Source organism: Penaeus monodon, chromosome 34 (assembly GCF_015228065.2).
Source record: "Penaeus monodon isolate SGIC_2016 chromosome 34, NSTDA_Pmon_1, whole genome shotgun sequence".
Classification (NCBI taxonomy): Eukaryota; Metazoa; Arthropoda; class Malacostraca; order Decapoda; family Penaeidae; genus Penaeus; species Penaeus monodon.
In genome coordinates, this window is record NC_051419.1 from 15,101,763 (window position 1) to 15,102,215 (window position 453).

The following is a 453-nucleotide window of genomic DNA, read 5'->3' on the forward strand; positions in this document are numbered from 1 at the left end:
TGTGGGGTTGTGTGTGTGTAAATTTAACATGAGCACAAATTGCGTGTACAGTGCCAGAAAGTGCAGCGTCCAAAAATAAAAGAGATTCCCCAAACTTAAAAAAAAAAAAAACTTTAGTCACAAAGTTTTTGGGAAATTTCCTATTTGATAAACAAAACAACATAATAATCACTACAATAATTTGTAAATTTTTCCCTGCGTTTCGGTATAATTACCCTAAAATGGTGTTTTTCCCGTTTTTTTCGGGATCCAGGGCAACGCACGAAATATTTAATCAAAGATTTGTCAATGTTAGGAAAGGGGGGGGAAACTTCACAGGGAAATTTACTTCAGAAATGAAAAACTTGAAATTTTTCACCTGGGGGGGATGCTGAAAAGGGTCGCTTTTTACTTTTTTGAATATAAACAAACTATTTAACTCGGGTTTAATAAAAACACACCATTACACACTTT